We start from the raw sequence: 23,440 nt of genomic DNA, 5'->3' as shown, positions 1-23,440 counted from the left end.
AAGCTAAATAATGTATTTTTAATATACACATGCACAAGTGGTAAAACAATAAAGAAAAGCCAGGCACTGATTATCATGCAATTCAATACCAGTTTGGGAAACAGAGATGCTCTCGAGGAGAGACAAACAGGTTTCTAAGGTGCTGATAATGTTTTACTTCATAAGCTAGGTGATGGACACATGAGAATTTATTATTTTTTGAACTGTACATTTATACTTTACTTTTCTGTATGAGTATTTCACAATTTTAAACAAAGAAAGCCTTTGAATTCTGTAAAACTTCTCTTAATATTTGGTCATTCACATTAAATAATCTACCAGGTCTATTTTTCACTCAAATTTCCATTTCTGGCACCCTCCATTCATCTGCTCCAAATGGGACTGCCTGCTGTTTGATATGATGAACTGATAACATTTTACTATCATCTGGGGAATTCTTCTTGCCTTTCACCTGTGTTGAATCCCTAATCCCATATCCCATATTTTTCTTGTTATAGTCTCTTATTTTGATGAAACACACCCTCCATCAGCTTCATGAGAAAGCGACATTAATTTTGAAACTTTGCATGTTAGAAAATCGTGTTCCCCATTTTCACACAATGACTGACAGTCTGCCTGAGTATAGACTTCTTATGTTAGGAACTGTTTCTGTCTATGGTAATTAATAGATCCAACTTGAGAAATATTGGCTAAAATTATATGTAAGTGTGTGTGTAAAAAATATATAGATGTTATATTTACACAATCATAGTGTATAATTATTAATTATATATAACGATCTTATATATTGTAATTATATAGTCATTCATTCTTTTAAATGCATAGAATGAGCTGGCAAGAAAGTAAGGAACAGGGAAGACCCAGGCCAAAAGTTAAGTAAGGTGGAAACCCAGAGAGGCACTTACACCATTAAATGTGGCTATTATCTTGATGGCATTTGCCAACTGTCCGAAGTTCGGCGGTTTCCTGGGGCACACAGAACAGGACACAAAGCCCAAGGTAGGAAGCCTTGCTGGGGAGCCCAGCAGGAAACCTTTCTCCCATCAAGCTGGGATCTCAAAGGATCATAAGCTCAGTGAAAGGTTGAAACAGAATTAACTTTCTGCTCCTTACCACAATCTCAGGATTAAATTTAACAACAACAACAAAAAAGCCTGTCTTAAAACTTGGCGTTGAGAAGAGAGAAGCAAGAAGAAACAAACGGCTCTCAAACTGATATGGAGCTAAATACATATCATTTACATATCCCAAGAAGTTTCAAGATGAGAATGTAAAGTGGATTCAACTGGTAGTGCCCTCAGGACACCCAAGAGAAACAAAGGCAAATCCTCCTTAAAGAGTCAATCTTCATTCTAGGACTAAGAACTTTCACAAAGTTTCAAGGCAAATAACTATCTCACAATCAAAAAGCATAAAATATGTGAGGAAACAGACCTGTAAAGAGTTCACATAAAGTAATTATCAAATACAATATAAAATAACTGCTTAATACATTTAAATGAACAGAAACTTGAAACAAGCTTCTAGAATGAAAAGAATTAAAATTAAAAAACAGTCAAGTTTAACTGATTAGACACAGTTAAGGAGAAGGGTAAACTAGTAGTGAATTTGTTCAGATACATCTAGATACATCTAGAATCCAAAATACAAACAGAAGATGGAAAATAAAAAAGTTAAGAAATATGAAGGGAAGAGTAAATAAGTCTTAAATATGTCAAACTGAAGTTCTGAAAGGAAATAAGAGAGTGGAATAAAAGTAGTATTTGAAGAAGCCCTACAGGTTGAGTACCCCTTGTCCAAACTGCTTGGGACCAGAAGTGTTTCAAATTTCAGTTTATTGTTTCCTTTTTTTTTTTTTTTTTTTACTTTGGAATATCTGCATATACACAATGAGATATCCTGGGGATGGGACCCAAGTCTAAACACACAATTCATTTATGTTTTATATAGACCTTATACACATGGCCTAGACGTAATTTTAAACAATGTTTTTAATAATTTTGTGCACAAAACAAAGTTTGTGTAAACTGAAGCATCAGAAAGCAATGGTGCCACTATCTTAGCCACCCATGTGGAAAATCTATGGTTGTTTGGCATCACCATCATTCCTGATTGAACTTACATGTTACTGATTAATCATTTTTCTTACACTTATTCACATATAAGTACTTAACAGTAAAAGATATAACATACCATTAATACAGTGAAAAAACATAATGTACTCAGGGTAACCAACCAGCATAGTAACATCACAGAACACCTCTACCGGTTATTAAATAAAAGCAACAACCAACAATGGCAGGCATTCAGTCTCCTACCTACAATGTTGTGTTTGATTAAAAGGTTACCAAACACGGTATTTTATTTTTTAGGTGAGAAGAAACATCAGAAACAGTTGAGGGATGTGTTAAGTCTGTTCTTGCATTGCTGTAACATAACACCTGAGACTGGGTAATTTATAAAAAGGTTTAACTGGCTAATGGTTCTGCATGGTACCAGCATCTGTTCCTGGTAAGGGCCACAGGAAGCTTACAATCACGGTGGAAGGTGAAGTGGGAGCATCTGTGTCACATGGAGAGAGCAGAAGCAAGAGAAGGGGGAGGTGCCACACTCTTTTAAACAACTAGATCTGGAGAGAACTCAGGGCAAGAACTCACTTATTACCAAGGTGATGGCAATAAACCATTCATGAGGGATCTGCATCCATGATCCAACACCTCCCACTAGGCCCCACCTCCAGCACTGGGGATTACATTTCAACATGAGATTTGGAGGGGACAAACATCCAAACCATATCATTCTGCCCTTGGCCGCTCAAATTTCGTCTCCTTCTCACATTGCAAAATACCATCACCTCTTCTCAATAGTTCCCCCAAAGTCTTAACTTGTTTCTGCATCAAGTCCAAAGTCCTAAGTCTCATCTAAGACTCATCCCCTTCCACCTATGATGTGGAAGCAGCCCGAGATGTACCTACGAGCCTGTAAAACCAAAACAAATTATTTACTTCCAAGACACAATGGTGGTACATGCATTGGGTAAACATTCCCATTCCAAAATGGAGAAACTGGCCAAAAGAAAGGGGCGACAAGCCCTATCAAAGTCTGAAACCCAGCGGGGTAGTCATTAAATCTTAGAGCTCCAAAAATAATCTCTATTGACTCCATGTCCCACGTCCAGGGCACACTGGTGCAAGGGGTGGGTTCCCAAGGCCTTGGGCAGCTCCACCTATTGCTTGTAGGGTATAGCCCTGCCAGCTTATCTCAGAGGTTAGAGTTGAGTGCCTGCAGCTTTTCCATGCTCAGGATGCAAGCTGCCGGTGGCTCTACCATTCTAAGGTCTGAAGTGTGGCAGCCCCTTTCCCACAATTCCACTAGGTGATGCTCCAGTGGGGTCTTTGAAGGGGGCTCCAACCCCCCATTTCCCTTCAGCATTGCCCTAGCAAAGTTTCTCTGCAGGGGCTCTGCCCTTGCAGCACACTGGCTTTCTCATATATGCTCTGAAATCTAGGCAGAAGTTGCCTAGCCTTCTTCACTCTCGCATTCTATGTGCATGCAGGCTTGCCAACCACATGGAAGTGGTCAAGACTTACAGTGCTTGTGCCCTCTAGAGCAGCAGCCCAAGCTGTGCCTGGGGCATTTTGAGCCCTGGCTGGTGCATGAGTAGCCAGGATACAAGGTGCAGTGTCCAGAGGCTGAGCAGGGCAGCAGTGCCCTGGGCCTGGGCCCTGAAATCATTCTTTCCTCCTAGGTCTCTGGACCTGTGATGAGAGGGACCTTCCCAAAGACATCTGAAACAACTTTGAAACCTTTTCCCCATTGTTTTAGATATTAACAATTGGTTCCCTTTTAGTCATGCAAATCTCTCTAGTAAGTGGTTACTCCAAAGCCCTCCTGGATTCCTCTTCCACCAGAGGGCCAGGTTGCAAGTTTTCCAAACTTTTTACAGTCTGCTCCAATTTTAAAACAAGTTCCAACTTTGTTTTTTCTTCAGACAGGATTTCACTCTGTTGTCCAGGCTAGAGTGCAGTGGCATCATCACAGCTCACTGCACCCTCAATCTCTCAGACTTGAGTGATCCTCCTGCCTCAGCCTCTGGACTAGCTGGGACTACTGGCATATACCACCACATCCAGCTGATAACTTTTTTTTATTTTTAGTAGAGACGAAGTTTCACTATGTTGCCCAAGCTGGTCTCGAACTCCTGAACTCAAACAATCCTCCCACTTTGGCCTCCCAGTGCACCTGGCCTATAAAGTCCAACTTTAAGTTATTCCTTTGCTCCTGTATCTGATACCAGGCTGTGAGAAGCAACCAGGCCACCTCTTGAATGCTTTGCTGCTTAGAAATTTCTTCTGCCAGCTACTCTTGATCACTCTCAAGTTCAACTTTCTACAGGTTCCTATGGCATGAACACCACAATGCAGGCAAACTCTTTGCTAGGGCATAACATGGTGACTTTTACTCCAGTTCCCAATAAACTCCTCATTTCCATCTGAGACCTCATTAGCCTGGCTTTCATTGTCTGTATTTCTATCAGCATTTTGGTCAAAATTATTTAACCAAGTCTTTAAGAAGTTCCAAACTTTTCCTTGTCTTCCTGTCTTCTTCTGAAAAGTCCTCCAAACTCTTCCAACCTCTGCCCGTTATCCAGTTCCAAAACTGCTTCCACATTTTCAGTTATCTTTATAGCAACATCCTACTCTTCAGTATCAATTTTCTATGTTGTCCATTCTCGCACTGCTATAAAGAAATACCTGAGGCTGGGTAATTGATAAAGAAAACAGGTTTATTTTGGCTTGGGGTTCTGCAGGCTGTACAAGAAGCATGCTACTAGTATCTGTTTCTGATGAGGGCTTCAGAAGCTTACAATCATGGTAGAAGGTAAAGCTGGAGCAGCCACATCACATGGCAAGAGTGGGAGCTGATGGCAGGGATGTGCACCACTCTCTTTTAACAACCTGATCTCGACTGAACTCAGAAGCAGAATTCACTCATTACCAAGGGGAGAGCACTAAGCCATTCATAAGGGATCTGCCCCCATGATCCAATACTTTCCTACCTCCAGCATTGGTGACTACATTTCAACATAAGATATGGAGGGGACAAACATTCTAACCCTGTCAAGAGACCAGACTGTGGGTCCTCTAGGGATGAGAATGCATGCTGCTAGGTGGCTTAATATTTTTTTTCCAGTCATCTGCCTCATTAACAATGGTTTTTGTCTTTAAAGTCTGTCTCTGATTTTATAAACTGACATTTCTTGCTCTGTTTTGACTCGTGTCATGTCAGCACTCAAAAAGTTTCAGATTTTGGAGTACTGCAGATTTTCAGATTAGGAATGTTTAACCTGTGGCTGAAGTTTTCAGAACTGAGGAAACATCAAACCACAGATTTACGAAGCTCAGTGAATCATAAGATTTAAAGAGAAGTAATACATTATGGTAAAACTATAGAACATTAAAGACAACTGTCTTAAAAGTGGCCCTAACCCCCAAAATACTAAATGACATATGAGTAAATTTGCTCATTTCAGCACTATTTGAAACAGAAAAGGATGAAAAAAACCCAATGGCCATCAATAGGGGACTGGCTGAATACACTGGGTTATGTCTACACAACAACTGCAGGGAAAATAATGGAAAAGATTTCTGTGTACTAGTAAGAAGTGATCAGAATATCTTAAATTTAAAAACCAATAGGCAAGCCAGGTGCAGTGGCTCATGCCTGCAATCCTGGCACTTTGGGAGGCCGAGGTGGGTGGACTGCTTAAGCCTAGGGGTTTGAGACCAGCCTGGGCAACATGGCGAAACAATGTCTCTATGAAAAATACAAAACTTAGGGGGCACGGTGGAGCACACCTAAAGTCCCAACTATTAGGGAAGCTGAGGTAGAAGAATAGCTTGAGCCCAGGGAGTCAAGGCTGCAGTGAGCCATGATCATGCCACTGCACACCAGCCTGGGTGACAGAGTGAGACCCTGACTCAATAAATAAATAAATAAAGCAATATGTGGAACCATATGTATGTTATTTTATTTATTTATCATTAGTTTTTAATTTTAAATAGAGACAGGGTCTCACCACATTGTCCAGGCTGGTCTCAAACTCCTGAGCTCAAGCGATCTGCCTGCTTTGGCCTACCAAAGTGTTGGAATTATAGGTGTGAGCCATCGTACCTGGCCAATGTTATCTTTCATATAAGGGGGAAGTATAAATATATGTTTACATATTTTGAAGTGCATTGATAAAAGCAAAAACTAATGAAAAGAGTTACTTGTAGGATACAAGGAAAAAAAGCTATAATTTTCTGAATATGTATTGTTTTATACCTCAACATTGTAGTCATGTACATAATTTTTGTTTTATAAGCATATTAAACACTTTGTACAAACCAATTACCACAATTAACATAAAAGAGAACAAATTAACTTAATGGTGTATTAAGAATTATTCCAAATGACTTTAAAAACAATTATTTGACTGCACATCTCTGGCGGGATAAATATACTTTAAGGAAAAAAAAGAACTGAAAATAAATTTTATTTATTTATTTATTTATTTTGAAAATAAATTTTAAACAGTATTCAGTAATCATACTGTTGGTTATTTTTAATGGTAGCACAGTTTGTTATTTTGAACATCATATACATACATATTTGGATAAAGCAAATAGGTAGTTAGGTTAATGTCATTAGGAACCAAGACTTTCATTGTAAAGGAAGAGATGATTAGATAAAAATCAGAAAAGTAAAGGCCGGGCGCGGTGGCTCAAGCCTGTAATCCCAGCACTTTGGGAGGCCGAGATGGGCGGATCACGAGGTCAGGAGATCAAGACCATCCTGGCTAACATGGTGAAACCCCGTCTCTACTAAAAAATACAAAAAACTAGCCGGGAGAGGTGGTGGGCGCCTGGAGTCCCAGCTACTCGGGAGGCTGAGGCAGGAGAATGGCGTAAACCCGGGAGGCGGAGCTTGCAGTGAGCTGAGATCCAGCCACTGTACTGTACTCTAGCCTGGGCGACAGAGCGAGACTCCGTCTCCAAAAAAAAAAAAAAAAAATCAGAAAAGTAAAAAACCCTGTAATCTTAATTTTGAAATGAAAATGTCAGGGTGAACTCTTGATTCTTTTTGTCCTTCCTTTTGAAATATCAGTATGGGCCGGACACAATGGCTCACCCCTGTAATCCCAGCACTTTGGGAGGCTGAGGCAGCTAGATCACGAGGTCAGGAGTTCAAGACCAGTTTGACCAAGATGGTGAAACCCCATCTTTACTAAAAATACACAAATTAGCCAGGTGTTGTGGCAGGTGCCTGTAATCCCAGCTACTTGGAAGGCTGAAGCAGATAACTGCTTCAACCCGGGAGACGAAGGTTGCAGTGAGCCGAGATAGTGCCACTTTCACTCCAGCCTGGGCGATAGAGCGAGACTCCATCTCAAAAAAGAAGAAAAAAAAGAAGAAAGAAATATCAGTATGAACTCACAATTCTAGCTATGACTACTACAAAGGCCTATAAGCAATAACCAGAATAGTAGCAATGAGTTAGTCTAGTGCCCAGATTGAGAGGTCTAAATACCATCTCCAGCTTTGAAGGCAGCCTGTATTCCTTGGCTTACAAGTTCTTCCTCCATTTTAAAGCTGGCAAGCAATACAGCATCTTCAAATCTCTCAGGCTCTGACTTGCTCTTCTGTTTCCTTCTCTTTAAAAGACACCAACGATCACACTGGGCCCACCCAGATAATCCATGATAATCTCTTTATTTTAAGGTCAGCTGATTAGCAACCTTAATTCCTCTCTGCCATGTAAAATAACATATTCACAGGTTCCAGGGATTCAGACCTTAGCATCCTTGGGATGTTGTTATTCCACCTGCCACAGGTTGCTAAAGTCATTGTATTACTTCAGAAGAACAGCAGAGATATTGATTAAACTTGGACTTTTATATTACCTATACATGTTAAAATGTGTAGGGCAAAATCCTTAGGAATCCATTAAAAAACTACAGGAACAATTTCAGCAGGGTTTCAGAAAATAAGACCAATATATAAAAATCAATTGTATTTCTGTAATTTGCAATTAACACTCCAAAAATAAAATCAAGAGGACAATTCCATTTACAATACCACTGATAAGAATAAAATATGCAGGAATAAATATAGCCAAATAAATGCAAGACTTAAACACTGAAAACTATGTAGTACTGTTGAAGAAATTAAAGAAGACATAAATAAAAAGAAAGACATCCAGTGTTGATGGATTGGAAGACTGAGTATTACTAAGTTGGCAATACTTCTCAAATTGATCTACAGATTCAAAGCAATGCCTATCAAAATTACACCTGGCTTCTCTGCAGAAGTTGACAAACTCATCCTAAAATTCACATGGAAATTCAAGGGACCCAAAATAAGTTTTTTAAAAAAGAACAAAGTTGGAAACAATACACTTCCTGATTTCGAAACTTACTACAAAAAGCTACAGTAATCAAAAGACAGTGTAGCACCAATATATAGATTGATATATAAATCAATGATACAGAATTGATGGCTCAAAAACAAACATATACATTTATGGTCAACTGACTTTTGACAAGGGTGTCAAGATAATTTAATAGCAAAAGAAACCTTTTCAGTTAAATCGTGCTGGGATAACTGGATATCTACATGCAAAAGAATGAAGTTGGACTCATTCCTCATATCATACATAAAAATTAACTCAAAATGGATCACAGACTTGCATGTATGAGCCAAAACTGGAAAACTCTTAGAAGAAAACTCTAAGTCCCTTTTCACAGGCACCTAGTACCTGGAATTCTTGAGCCTTTATAGGATAGTGATATGGATTAGCTTGAACTTTCATTCTCTTTCTACAAGTAGTTTTCAGTTTTCTCTTCTAAACATTTATCAACTTGCTTTCTATCTTCCTAAATTTTGTAAGCATCTTATATCCCTACTCTTCTTTGTCCTTTAGCTTTATTCCTTTTTCCAAATTACTGTAACTTAATGAAATTTGAGGAGACAATGGAGATAAACACAGGAACTAATTTCTACACCAAGCTTCTGGGGTAGCTATTATTATCCCCATTTTCCAAATGAGAAAACTAAGGCCAATGGAGTTTAAATAACTTGTCTAAGACCATGGGAAGCAGCTGAGCTAGAATCTGACTCTCAGGGTCATTTCCCTATCAGTTTTCAATACTATCCTCGAATATTAAGTTTCCCATTCTTGAAATCATCAAAGCTGGCAATGAACACCCTGAAATCCCTAGGAAGAGGACTGGTTCCTGCTGTAGGGATAGTAACGATTGGTAGAAGAACCTTGTAGCAAGGTTGAGCACCATGTAGACTAAGAACAAAGTCAAGGATTAGAACTGTTATGATCATGATTGGAGGGAGCTGATGAGTGAAGTGAGAAGGAAGAATCAAGGAAAACTCTCAAGTTTTCCCGATGCCATTCACAGAGAGAGAATACAGAAGGCCTTCTTAAAGAGTTCTAATTTATTAAATACTGATTTACCATGTGGTTAAAAATCCTAGCTCCCATTACTATTACTTTTCTGTGTTGAGCATCATGGAATCCGAAAATGGAAACAGAAGCATTTCACAAAATCTCTTGCATTAAGCAGAACAGGACACTTACAGCCCAATATATGATGTGCTTTCAAGCAAATAAATGAAACCTTACCTCACTTAAAACCATCTTCAGATAAGATACTTAAGCCATAGGAACTTCCAACCTGCTGAGTCAGACCACATAAAAATATACTTTGCTTAAAGTGCATGGATAAACACAGACTGCTGTAGCACAGGGAGAACAGGTGTAATCTTATACCTTTAATAATAAAGAACTGTACTTTGCCTAAAGTAGAAAATAAATTTTCTAAATTTTACTTCCACCTTTCGCCCAACAGGAAAAACAGCATAATTATTAACTTCTTTTTCCACAACTTGAAAAGTTAAAAAAAAAAAAAAAAAAGGATATAATGACAACTTTTCTAAAACGATCTGGGCTCAAACAAAAAAAAAAAGCCACTGAAACACCATTAATGAAAGCAAGAGAACAGACAGAATATAGGCTTTTTGATGTTTTGCAAAGGCTAATGCAGTTGCTTACCCTCAAAATCAACATGTGTGGCATTACCCAATAATCAGCATTTATGTAAGCTACTATTCTGCCACAACAGGAAGAAAGCAGGTTTGAAGTTTGAAAACCAATCAGGTTCATATAGAAGCCTCTAATGAAGTATATTTCAGACCAACAGCCATTCGATCCCCTCCCCAGACTCTTCTAAATGTCATGATGATCTAGAATAAAAGACATACTTCAGGCCGGGCGCGGTGGCTCACAACTCTAATCCCAGCACTTTGGGAGGCCAAGATGGGTGGATAACTTGAGGTCAGGAGTTCGAGACTAGCCTGACCAACATGGTGAAACCCCGTCTCTACTAAAAATACAAAAATTAGCTGGTTGTGGTGACATGTGCCTGTAATCCCAGCTACTCGGGAGCCTGAGGCAGGAGAATCGCTTGAACCCGGGAGGCGGAGGTTGCAGTGAGCCAAGATTGTGCCACTGCACTCCAGCCTGGGTGACAAAGTGAGACTCTGTCTCAAAAAAAAAAAAAAAAAAATACTTCATAAGCAAACAGTAAATATCATTAGGGCAATCATTTCAGAGCTTCTTTCCAGTCACAATTTGCTTATATAAGCAGCTAATTTAATCTCAATTCAATTGAAGAGATATTTGAGTTTGTCCTGCATGGCAGGCCCTGATATACTTCCTAGGCACTAGGGAAATAAGCAGACTAGAAGTTCCCATTGATTAAAATTTAGTCCTTTCCTTCAAAGAGCTCATGCAGGGGGGAAGTAGGGAAACAGTCACTGTACACTATGGCTATGAAATAATTCATGAGAGCTCATAAATGGGACATCCAGTCTTTCTTGTGGAACACATGTTAATATAATCAGAAGGGAAAAGGATTCACAAGGATGATATCTGGCGTGAAGATTCTGTTAACTCAAACGCTATAAAAATTTAAAGTACCACCCTTACTAAACATTAATCTGGTTAGGGAAGAGGCAAAAATACAAATCCTCTAATTAGCTACAAAAGATTAGAATTCCCAATAATCAGTGAAAAAATGTTAGTATAGAGATTTTCCAACTTAAAAATGAGTTGATTGGGAGTACCAAGACACATTTCTCCTAAGAGTATTATAAAATATTGGTAAATTCTGTGGGTAGCTCCACTCCGAAGTCTACTTATCCACAATATGCTAAAAATGCCATTTTTTATGAAACCCAGCTAATAATATAGTTCAGTTGATTAACACAGAAAAACTCAATTAAAAGTGGTTTTTATATATAATGAACAATGGTTCTTATGCTTAAGGAAAAGTTGTTTAATTAAAGGAATGAAAAGGATTAAATGAAACAAGCTAGACATGTATATGAACTAGGCACTTTATAAGCATTATACAAATTTAATCCTCACAACCACCTAAGATATATTTCTTAAAAGAATAAAGAGAGAGAGATACAAATATGGAATCACAGAAGAATATAAATAGGGTACAAGTTCATTTTTGCAAGCTTTCAATAATCATATTTTTAAAATTTTACTCTAAGTCTATGGCTCCTCCCTCCCATTTACTTCCCTATTAAATTCAGGATGGACAATTCTAAACTATTTCTATTGGGAAAATGTCATGTTTCCATTGCATCTGAGTGTCATTCATTCACTCAACAAATGTTTATTGAGCTCCTAGATGCTAACTGCATTAAGTACATAACATACAAAAGGAGTTTACAATTAAGAAAATTAAACAAGCAGATCACAATCTTGTTGCTAGAATAGATGAAATACAGTATGTACAAGGCACCATCAATTTGTAAGACGAAAAGCTAAGAAAGAGAATTTGTAAGATGAAAAACTAAGAAAAAGAACTATCAAGTATGACACAATACTTTATCACTTAGAATTCATTTTACATTTTTTATATAAAAAAGAATTCATTTTGTGTTTCTACAGAAGAAACAGCTCTTTTATACTTATATAGATTCCTTATATATTACTTATGGAGACATATATATAACATACATAAATGAAAGCAGAATAAAAAACTTAAGGTATTCCTGACCATTTCTTCATAGTTCCACTCTCTTTTGAATCACTCGGACCAACAGTTTTCTGTGCCTCACAAGAATATTGGTGATGGAATGTTTCATACAACTAAACACCAGTTCATATGCCAGCTTTCAATTATTTAGAGCTATCTGACTTTTTTTTATTGTTTTGAGACAGGGTCTCCCTCTGTCATCCAGGCTGGAGTACAGTGTCACGATAATGGCTCACTGCAACCTCAACCTCCTAGGCTCAACTGATCCTCCCACCTCAGCCTCTCGAGTAGTTGTGACAATAGGTACACGCTACTATGCTTGGCTAATCTTTTAACTTTTTGTAGAGATGTGGTCTCACTATGTTGCCCAGGCTGGTCTCAAATTCCTGGGCTCGAGCAATCCTCCCACCCTGAACTCCAAAAGTGCTGGGATTACAAGTGTGAGCCACTACACCAGCCCTTACCTTTTTTTATTTTTATTTTTTTAGAGACAAGGTCTAGCTATGTTGCCCAGGCTGGTCTTGAACTCCTGAGCTCAAGCAATCCTCCCACCTCAGCCTCCCAAAGTGTTGGGATACAGGCATGAATCATGGTACCTGGCCTCAGCCTTACTTTTGACTCTCACTTTAGGAATATTGCTTAACCCACCCGATTGAACACCCACGCCTCCTCACAAGCATTCAGTTCTTAGTGGTTAAAAGAGCACTCCAGTTATATCTCTAAGAAGTTCTCAACACCTATACGTTTTGTAAATTTTGATCCTGGTTTTGGTGTTCACTTATGTTCAGCCAATGAGAACCAAGTTAGAATTGTTATCTGACCAACAGCATTGTTAAGACACTATCTCCCAATGCTTTAGGAGGCTAAGGTGGGCAGATCCCTTGAGGTCAGGAGTTTGAGACCAGCCTGACCAACATGGTAAAACCCTGTCTCCACTAAAAATACAAAAATTAGCTGGGCGTGGTGGTGCACACCTGTAATCCCAGGTACTCAGGAGGCTGAGGCAGAAGGGTTGCTTGAACCTGTGAGGCGGAGGCTGCAGTGAACCGAGATCGTGCCACTGCACTCCAGCCTGGGTGACAGAGTGAGAACTCTATCTCAAAAAAAAAAAAAAAAGACATTATCATTTTAAATGTAAAAAAGAAATGTATCTTAGAATTCAGGAAATACAGTAAGTTTCCATTAGACAGTTTTCCAATTTAAATAATATTTCTACACATATATCATCTCATTTTCTCCTCAAAAACTCTATGAGGCTAGCATTATTATCTACATTAAAAAAAAAAATAAAGTCAAGTTTGCACCAGTTAAGCAGTAAGTAGTAAAGCCAGGAAAAGAAGCCTAGTTGATTTTAAAACCTACCTTCTTTCTACTATAAGACAGCAGAAATACAGAACTAACAGTATTGATACTGGGTTGGCAAACTACAGTCTATGGGAAATCCAGCCCACCACCTATTTTTGCATGGCCCAGGATCAGAGAATGATCTTTACATTTCTAAAAGGTGGAGGGTAGGGGGAGGAGAGAGACTAATAACATGCGAAAATTATGTGAAATTCAAATTTCAGTGTCCATAAACTGTTGTTAGAACACAGACACATTCAGTTATATATTGTCTGTGGCTGCTTTCACTCTACAACAGCAGAGCTGAGTAGCTGCAACAGAGACTAACGTGGCCCTCAAAGTCTAAAATACTATCTGGCTTTTAACAGAAAATGTTTGCTGATTCCTGGTACAATGACAGGTGCCACCAAAGGACACAAAATAGAAAAATCAGTGCAAGCTGGACTGACCAGAAAAAGCTTCAGGACTTTATTTTAAATGAATGTGTGCTACGTGTCCATTAAATTAAATTTTACAAAAACATTTAACTGTGTTACAATAGAAAGCACAAAGAAACAAAGGCCCTTGTACTACAGGAGCTCCAAAGTTTACTGAGGAAACACACAAAAATCTGCATAAAATTATCTTCGATAAGTCTGACACAGTAAACAGTGAAAAAGCACAATACCAATGCACAAAAATTGATGAGTGGAGATGCCAAAATTGTTATAGGTGCTCAGAGAAGAGAGAGCAAATGAATGAGCTAAAGTAGTCTGAAAGTGCTTCATGAGTTTTAAAGGATGGGTAGGACTTGAAAAAGTGAAGACAATGGAAGGCATTGCCAGAAAAATAAACTTGGCAATTGTTAAGTGCAAGAAATACTTAGGAAATTAACACTGCTTAGGACATGACTTTGGAGCGCTATTAACACTAGCCTTTAATGGTAGACTGCTTGCTCTGGTCCCTAAACTTGGTGAAGGTGCTTGAAAAATAGTCTTCACTCTTAGAGAATAAGTGATAATTGGGCAAGGGCAGAAAAACTGAATACTATAAAATAAGGCTAGTGTGAAAATAATTGCTAATTGACATTTGCTCTCTTATAATAATGAACTTGCTTTCAGGTTTGAGGAATCAAAGAGGAAGACACAAATTGTCAAATTTTGATAAAATAAAAGTAACAAGCCTGAATCTGTACATAACATGAGACCTACTACAAGCCTATTACAAGATGTATTAGAAGAGTTTCAACCACATAATTATTTTAAATCTCAAAGTAACATATTGTAAACACAATACATTTTACCTAAAAGTTGGTATTGAAATAGGGATTCTATTATTCTATGAAGTATAACCAATTTTAGGAAAAAGGGAGTATAGCCCCAGTTATACCACCTTAAGGCAACTGGTGGGGAAATAATGTTTTTCTTATAGTATGGGGTTAAATAGGCCAGGATTTGGGTTTCTCGTTCAGTTAGCACTAAAGTAGACAGCATTCTAGGCACCAACAAAATTCAGACGCAATTCCTACCCATAATTCCGACCCATATGAACCTCAACAGTTTTGAGGAATAGACAGTTGACCAATAATTACAATTCAGAGAACTAAGGAGAATAGAGAATGTTCTTCTTGTCTACAATGTGATATGCCTACTAGGAGATAATGACCAAAACCAACAAAATTACATGATCAAATCCCAAGGAAAGCCAGGAGAAAGGAGAGAAAGGGGAGAGAGGGAAGGAGGAAAAACCTTCCTTGCCTAGAGAACAAGGAACAAGAAATGTAAGTTGTATGTTTTTACATGACTGTCTCAAATCTAAACAGGAATAACACATCAACATTTAGGCTGCTTAAGTCTGTTAAGAGAGTTATTGATGAGTCATGAATGGGCACAGTAGCAGTCTTAATCACTGTTGTCATAAATTCTGTCAAAGTCTAGGAGTCTGGTAGTGGGGCCTAAATACTGAAGTTTAATTGCAGTCAGCTATTTAAATCAAGGCACCACTGTTTTTAAAATGTCCTTATTAGCAGTACTTTGAAGAGAATGGAAAGAAAGCAACCAGATGGCTGGCTGAGGGTTGTGGTAGGTCTGAAGTGTTCCTTACTCCAAGGCATGCCATTAAGCAGCAGACTTCAGGATTCTAAAAACTACATCATGAATCATGCTGTTAGAGAGCATCTACTCAAATCTTACTTTCATAAAGGAAACAACTAGGTGTTCATTACGTACCAAGCAGGGTTTTGAACAGTACCATTGAAGTATTCTCATTTTAAGGTTACTCAGAAATACTAAATAACTTGCCCAGAGCCATTTTTGATAGCACTGGAGCTTGGATTTGACTTTTTATTTTATAATTATTATTTTAGAGATAGGCTCTCATTCTGTCTCCCAGGCTGGAGTGCAGTGGCACGATCACAGCACGCTGCAACCTCAAACTCCCAGGCTCAGGTGATTCTCCCATCTCAGTCTCTCAAGTAGCTGGGACTAACAGGTGTGCACCACCATGCCTGATTGTTTTGTTTTGTTTTAGTAGAGACAAGTTTTTGCTATGTTGCCCAGGCTGGGGAGCTTGGATTTAAACAAGTATGTCAGGTGCCGAAGTGTTCTTTCTTTCCATGATAATGAGGCCCAGGAAGAGAAAAATAACTGACCGGAGTCATACAACTTGTTAGTGGCAGAGAGGATGTCCACTTAAACCTGGAAAAAGTCCATGGCCAGAAACACACACAGAAGCATATAGGAAAAGGACTGATAAGTAAACAACTTCAGTCTTCTGGTGTGGTTTGAAATGACTGGAATTTTCAATATAATCTCTTATTCAATCTTCAAAATGTATTGGTAGAATGTACCTGAAACTGGTAACCAATGTTGTATTTGAAGAGTATCTAAGTGTGTGGCCACCCTCTTAATGGAACTATTAATTAAACGTTCCTTCTCTTAAAAAAAAAAATAAAAACAAAACAAAACAAAAAACTATTTCATAGTTTGAAGGAAAAAGTCTTTTTCCAAACAACTAGAGATGTTTTCTCAAATCTGACATCAAGTAGCATAACAAGGAAGCCTCATTAGGTTTAAAATAAAACAAAAGAGCAAACTACCCAATTTTGAAGATACAAGAAGAAATGGATCTGCTGGCAATAAGTAACAGTGGAAAAATGGACTTTTACTCAGAAGTTCTGAAATGAATGTCAAGGGGCTCAAATCTGGCAATAAGGGGCAGGGGAGTTGGGGGTGGGATTATTACTTCCTATACTTACACTGCAATGAAAACAGTAGGGAAGTTGAAATCAGAAGATTAGGCTTCTCTACTTGTTAACCTCAGGATTTGGGGCAGATGCTGTTTATTCTCCATTTCAGACATTACCTGCCCACTTCCCACTCTTTCTTCCCTAACAAAATTGTGATGCTTTTGTTTAAGCAGCTAGTGGAGATCTCTTCTTGTCTCTCCTACAGTCCAAGGGAATGAATCAAAATTGGTCTAAACCAGTCATAGTTAATCCCATTCCCTACTGCCAGTGATTGCTTTTAGGATGGTTATGCAAACAGTTCTGGACAAAAAGACTTAAGGGAAAAATCTGCTGGGGAGCTTGCATTTCTGGGAAAAAATTAAAAGACAAGCTTAGCTAGGAAAGGACTTTGGCCCCTGTTTCTTTTTATTTGTAAAGATAAGATAGAAGCAGAGTGGCAGCAGCCATCCTGCAACCATAAGATGACAAGCAAGAGAAGGAAAAGCCACCATTCTAAGGATGGCAAAAGAAAGGATGCAAAAAGCCTGGATCCTGAATGAAATTGTTTAGCAATTGAATGAACCCTGGAACATCCTATCAATAATAAATGTCCTTGTAGTTTAAACTACAGTAAACTGGTAACAGCAAATTAGATTATTTCACATCAATATAATGTTGCTGATTTGGGGATTTTTGCAGATTTAATTGTATTTAAACAGTAAATCTATTGAGTTTTACAATTATTTAAGAGTACTATGGAATTTAAGTAACATTAGATTGAATATAATTTAGGTCAATACTTGGAATCTGAAATATATTTCCTTCAAAAGGGATTCACACAAATTGAAAGATACCATATTTCTTCAAGGAACATTCGACATCATAAAAATGTTTATTCTAAATTAATGTTTGTATTTAGTAATCCCAATAAAAATACTGCCAGAATTTTTTTCTGGCACTAGGCTATGGGATTAGAAAGTTTATTTGTGAGGAAAGAAACAAGAGGAACGAGGAAAATCCTAAAAATGAATGAGGGGGAAACAACCTCTACCATCCATCAAAACATATTAATAAAGCCTCTAATTAAAAGTACAGTAGTGGCACATGAAAGAAACTCTACAGACCCAGATCTATATAGAAATTTGGCATATGACAAAGGTGTCATTTTAATCACTGAGGAAGAAGAATTTTTTTTTTTTTTGAGACCAAGTCTCACTCTGCGTCCCAGGCTGTAGTGTAGTGGCATGATCTTGGCTTACTGCAACCTTTGCTTCCTGGACTCAAATGATCCTCCCGAGTAGCTGGGACTACAGGCACACACCACCACACCCAGCTAAATTTTTGTGATTTTTGCAGAGAAGGGGTTTCACCATGTTGTCCAGGCTGGTCTCCAACTCCCAAGCTCAAGCGGTCCACACACCTTGGCCTCCCAAAGTGCTGGGATTACAGGCATGGACTACTGAGCCTGGCCAGGACTATTTCTTTATTGTAGTGAAATTTACATAATGGGTAAAGGACTAAAAAATTTAATAAATGATGTTAAAACAACTAGATAGCCTTTGCATAAAAATAAAATTTCTTCTGTTCCTCACTTTGCGTATCAAGATAAACTTCAAATGGATTTAAAAAAAAATGGCCAGGCGCGGTGGCTTACGCCTGTAATCCCAGCATTTTGGGAGGCTGAGGTGGGTGGATTACCTGAGGCCAGGAGTTCAAGACCAGCCTGGCCAAAATAATGAAACCCCGTATCAACTAAAAATACAAAAATTAGCTAGGTGTGGTGGTGCATGCCTGTAATCCCAGCTACTCAGGAGGCTGAAGCAGGAGAATCGCCCGAACCCAGGAAGTAGAGGTTATAGCAGGCCGAAATCACGCCACTGCACTCCAGTCTGGGTGACAGAGCAAGACTCTATCTCAAAAAAAAAAAAAAAAAGGACATCATACAGGCACCAGGAAAAAATATAAATGATTCCTTTATAACCTGAAAAAAGGAAAAGCCTCTCTGTGACTCAAGAGCCAGAAGCAATACATGCTGGGGGGAAGGGAGGATGCTAATGAGTAAGGAGTTTATGGGAAGATGAAAATGTTCTGCAATTAGTGGTGACAACTGTACAACCGAGTGAACATACTAAAAATCACTGAATTGTACTTTCAAAAGAATGAATTCTATAGCATATAAATTGTAACTTAATTTTTAAAAAATCTAATGAAAATATTTAAAAACCCAGAAATACTGGGATTTGATTATTTTAGTAACTCAATCTGTGACCTTGAGCAAATCACTTCACTTTGCCCTTTACTTCCCCATCTGTGTGAATAGCTCATTAAAGCCTTCCTAAGAGGCCCGATAACCATAATAAATTTAAGAAGATGGATGAAACACTATCTAATCAGATATGAATAAACATACAGCTCATGGGGACAAAAAAGCTGATAACATAAGAAATTGAAAGGAGAGCTTCCATATAAACTATGAACCTTCTTCACAGTTCTCAATCTATAATTATCTACTAGCTATCATTCCTTAAGAGCTTATGTGTCAGGAACTATAAGTGCTTTTTATGTATTATCTTATTCTTACAGCACTCTAAGGTAAGCAGAAGTATTCTCATTTTAGAGATAAGAAAACAGACGATGAGAAGTTAAATGACTTGACCAATGTAAATACCTAAGTTGGGCTTCAAACTTAGATCTATGTCACTTCAAATACCAAACCCTTCAATGCACGCCATAAAAAGAACAATAGACCAAAAATATGAAGTCCTGGGTTTGAATGCTGTTCCTGCCATGTAATGATTCTGTGATCTTAGGCAAGTCAGTGAACATTTCAGTTTTTTCATTTATTAAAATATTAACTCCCGCCCTAGTTTACCTCATAGAATATAAAAAGGGATGACTATATACATGTCAGTTAAGTCACTACAGAAGTGGGTATGCTAGCATACATCCTCAGTCCTACCTACTCAAGAGGATGAGGTGGGAAGACTGCTTGAGCCCCCGAGTTTGAGGCTGTAATGCACCAAGATCACACCTGTGAAAAGCCACTGTACTTCAGCTTGGGCAACACAGCAAGACCCTATCTCTTACAAAATAAAAAGAAAAAGGAATGTAAGAGATAATTATAGAAAAGCTGTTTTGATTTTTTTTTTTGAGATGGAGTTTCGCTCTTGTTGCCCAGGCTGGAGTGCAATGGCGAGATCTCGGCTCACCGCAACCTCCGCCTCCCGGGTTCAAGCAATTTTCCTGCCTCAGCCTCCCAAGTAGCTGGGATTACAGGCATGTGCCACCACACCAGCTAATTTTGTATTTTTAGTAGAGATAGCGTTTCTCTATGTTGGTCAGGCTGGTCTTGAACTCCCGACCGCAGGTGATCCGCCTGCCTTGGCCTCCCAAAGTGCTGGGATTACAGGCATGAGCCACTACACCTGGCCGAAAAGTACAACTATTGATAAACCAAAAACATGTTGAATAATGAATGGATTTAATATTTTATAGTTCCTCTAATAGTAATAGTACATACGAAAGCAGTGACTTTCAAAAGATACTTCTCTCAAGCACATCAGGGGTGCAAAGCAAATAGGGATCTCAAATCTACTTTAGTCAGAGTAGCTCTAAAAGCTTGAATAAAGTTCAAAACCACTATGTTTTTGGCAACATCCATTGGCATCTATTAAAAGGAACAGTGACACCAGGATTTCAGGTCTTACCCAGGAGAAAATATTGGTGTACTGAAAAGCGAATGGATTCTAGAGACTAAACTTAGATTGAATCCTGATTCTGGTACATACTAGTTGGGTGACTTTTAATCTCTGAATGTCTTTACCCATAATGCAGGAAAATATTCACCTTGCAGGTCTGTGCACACATTAAATGACATAAAGTTACCATTACAATGTCTGGCACACAGTACTTACTTTAAAAATTGCTATTATTAAATTATCCAACAATACTTTGGAATTACTAAATCTAATCTGAAAAACTGAATTATGAAAACTCACCAACTCAGAATATGCACCCTGAATATGCAAACATGCCTAAATAATGTTTAGTGAAATGTTCATGAAAAATAGTTGAAAGAGTAAGCCACACAAGAGACTATCAAGGGAACAGGACTAACTTGTGAGTAACAGATAGAGTAGAAGAATAGAAGTTAAGAAAAAAGCAAGTATAAGGAGACATAAAGAATGCTTTGAAATTGGTGTGAGACTTCATAAATTACAATTGACTGAAGAAAAAGACTGAATCCTATATTATATGCAAAGGAGTAAGATACACAACTCAAATTAAGTATTCCCAGATGACAATTATGACTTCAAAATACACAATGGGTCTCACAGTCAAGAGATCCAAGTCCTAGTCCTTAACAGCCCCACCGCTAAGCTTCTAGGGTGCTTTAGGAATATTTGAGTCTCAGTTCCCTCATTTATTAATACATTCCCTTACAGAATACAGAACTCTCTGAATATTCAGTTCCTCAACTACATGATGAAGTGATGAAATGATCCATGTCTATGCTCTCTTTCAGCTTTATGATTCTAAGGAGAAAGAGAATCTGTATTATTACTACCATGAGACTTAGATGAAGCCTGCTTATGTACCAATAAAGTAGAAAAGAAAAATACGGGAAAATAAGCCATTTGAGGACCACACAAATATTCACCAATATATGCTCTTTTCTTCACAATACTACCATACAGAAAGGCCTTTCTAAAGAACTTTCTTTTCCAGGATAAGCAGTTACCCTAAACCAAGAAGACTGAAGCATCTATTTAAAAAGGTAAGTTGTCCAGGCATGGTAGCTCAATCCTATAATCCCAGTACTTTGGGAAGCCAAGTGGGGCAAATCACTTGAGGCCAGGAGTTCAAGACCAGCCTGGCCAACATGGTGAAATCCCATCTCTACTAAAAATACAAAAATTAGCCGGGCATAGTGGTGCACGCCGGTAATCCCAGCTACTTGGGAGGCTGAGGCACATGAATCACTTGAACCCAGGAGGTAGAAGTTGCAGTGAGCCAAGATTGTGCCACTGCACTCCAGCCTGGGCAACACAGCGAGACCCTGTCTCTAAAAAAAATAAAATGAAAAGTAATACAAAATAAAAACGATGAATTACTAACAATTATACAATCTTCTAATCAGCAGATTATCCTTTTATTTTCTCTCAGTATTTTCACCCAGTTCTTCAATCTTCAGAGAACTTGTTTTGACAAAATGAGACGCTGAGCCCTAATTAAACTTATCTAAAGAATGTATAATTATTAAAAATCTGATTTTCTTATGTATTTGTATAGAAGAGTGCTGGTATACTGAAAGATCAAATTGTAGTTTAAGAAAGGCAGCAATGAAGATATATAACAATTAATGTTACATTAATATTAAACTCCAGGTTAATTCTCCCAAATAATGTTACGGGTCAGTTTCCAAATTCTCTTTATTCATGTTATAGTCCAACTTTTCGATCTTCCAAAGTCAAAATAATCTTCACTTTACCTTCTATGTAGCCTTCTACCTCCTCTATTGTGCGTCCATCTCTCTATCTCCCCCGCTAAGGTTTTCTCCTTTTTCTACTATATATCACAGCAGGTCTCCACTTCAATTCTTAGTTTCCTTCCCTGGTTTTTCCAATTGTTCTTCCCATTCCTTTACCCCACTGTTTTATAGGATTCTCCTTTCTTTTCATCCCTAGGACTTACTGTCACAGTACTGCATCTCCTATTCTCGCCTCTTTTGGTAAGTTTTTACACACATTACTTCTTCAGAACCTAAGGTTTCTCTTCTGTAGTCCTTTTTCAAAGAATATCTATCAATTCATCTCTAGAATCCCAAATATACTCTTGAGTCCTCATACCTAAGTATCCTTCCTACTCCTTTTCTCTTTACAGTCACTAATTCCCAGAATCCTGTCTGAAACTACAAATATCCCCTCAAAACCAAATGCCTATTCAATTGTTTCCACTTTCCAGCAATTATCCCATGTTCACCTCATTCTTTGTCCTCGGCCCAAGTATCCCCTAACCTGGCACAAGCCATTTAATGATCTAAAATTCCAAAGCCTATCTCTTCAACATGGCTCTCCTCTCTTTCCAGCAAACTATTTCCCTAACTCCCAATGCTTCACTAATTCAAAGTCTTAGGCCAGTACATCGCTTCCCTCAGATCTATTAGCCCCGCAAAAACTGATTGCCCAAATCTTCCTCTAAGCTTCCCAGACCTTACAACTGCAGCACTTCCATTCACCAAACCGTATTTATAGTTATTTCTCAATCTTTAGAGCCTATGGTAACTTCGCAAATTCTTCAGTCCTCTCCTTCTTCTCTCTCCCTTATCCTGTCCAGCTTCTCAGCACATTCCTATTACCCTTAACAATCTTCACGGCTATATTCTCCGCCTTACCTTAGGCCTACTCCCCAAACTTTCTCATTCTCCCTTAAGAGGCCTAATCTCACCTCTCATTCCCTGAATCTGTCTTTAGACCTCTGGGAATTATCTAGAATCGTCTGCTTCCTAGTGCTCCTCTTTCGTTCTCCAACCCTGTCCAACTCCCTCAGCTTTTCTACTATCTAGTTCTCACAGTATAGATATTAGAACTTTTACAATATCCACTCCTCCCAAACCTTTTCTTAGTTGTTGCCTCAATTCCCCTCAACTTTTCTCTCAGTCATTCCCCATTTCCCTCCACCTTCCCTGGCCGATTTTCCTCCACCTTTGTCACCGTTCTACTCCCTTTTCTAAACCTCCTTCATTCTGGAGGTGATTCTCAGTTATGTTAGTCTCTCAGCTT

General features: G+C 38.4%; 1 protein-coding gene across 2 annotated transcripts in view; it reads right to left on the bottom strand.

Moving 5' to 3' along the window:
- Positions 1–23,440, bottom strand: part of PPME1 (protein phosphatase methylesterase 1) — an 84,076-nt gene that overhangs the window by 59,937 nt on the left and 699 nt on the right. The window lies entirely within an intron of this gene.

Source organism: Theropithecus gelada, chromosome 14 (genome assembly GCF_003255815.1).
Source record: "Theropithecus gelada isolate Dixy chromosome 14, Tgel_1.0, whole genome shotgun sequence".
NCBI classification, from domain to species: domain Eukaryota; kingdom Metazoa; phylum Chordata; class Mammalia; order Primates; family Cercopithecidae; genus Theropithecus; species Theropithecus gelada.
The sequence above is the reverse complement of the archived record's forward strand: the minus strand, read 5'-3'. Positions and strand labels throughout refer to the sequence as shown.